Consider the following 787-nt stretch of genomic DNA (forward strand, 5'->3'; position numbering starts at 1 on the left):
TAACATATTCATTTCCTAGATTCTGCTTCTGGCCACTTCAGAAGATTAGGTTATGAACTAGGTAGATCTTTTGTCTGATTCGTATTTTGGGGAGGGGATAGAAGTTATCTTCTCATGCACATCATAGTTGAAAAGTGATCCTACCTCCACTTCCCATATTGTGTGACCCTGGACGTGCTGCTCCAAGAAATGGTAATAGGCTGGAGTTAATCCTCACAAATTTTTCTTCTTTAATAAAGCTACTCTTAAACAAAACACAGTGTGTCCCCATAGGAAAATAACCACTATTGTATGCTCTGTGGCTTCATTGTCTAATCTTAAGATGGAGGAAAAAGGCAAGGCATGCCAACTCCTTGCCAGTGTGATGGAAAAATTGAATTCATACAGCTCAAGAGCAACTAAATAAGCATGCTGTCGTCACGAACTAAGGTGAGATGGAGGAGGAACTTGATGTCACTGACAGTTGTCCAAGTGTCAGCCTACAGGGGACTTAGCAGGTCTTCTGCATACCTTTCCATGCAATTAGATCTCAGAAGGACATTCCAGGCGCTTTCTATTGTTCTCATTTCTCTCAGGAAAGCTGTCAGCAGCCAGTGTTGGTTGGTTTTTTTGTTGTTGTTGTTGTGGCTGTTGTTGGCTTTTTTTTAATAGCACTCAAAACACAGTAATTTGTTTATATTGTGGAGCATTTTATTAATGTTGCAGCAGCAGTAGCAACCCAGGTATTTGGAATGATGCAATAGAAATACAAATTCGAAAGAGAGAAGGACATTGTGGAATCAGGAGA

Source organism: Meleagris gallopavo, chromosome 1 (genome assembly GCF_000146605.3).
Source record: "Meleagris gallopavo isolate NT-WF06-2002-E0010 breed Aviagen turkey brand Nicholas breeding stock chromosome 1, Turkey_5.1, whole genome shotgun sequence".
Taxonomy (NCBI): Eukaryota; Metazoa; Chordata; class Aves; order Galliformes; family Phasianidae; genus Meleagris; species Meleagris gallopavo.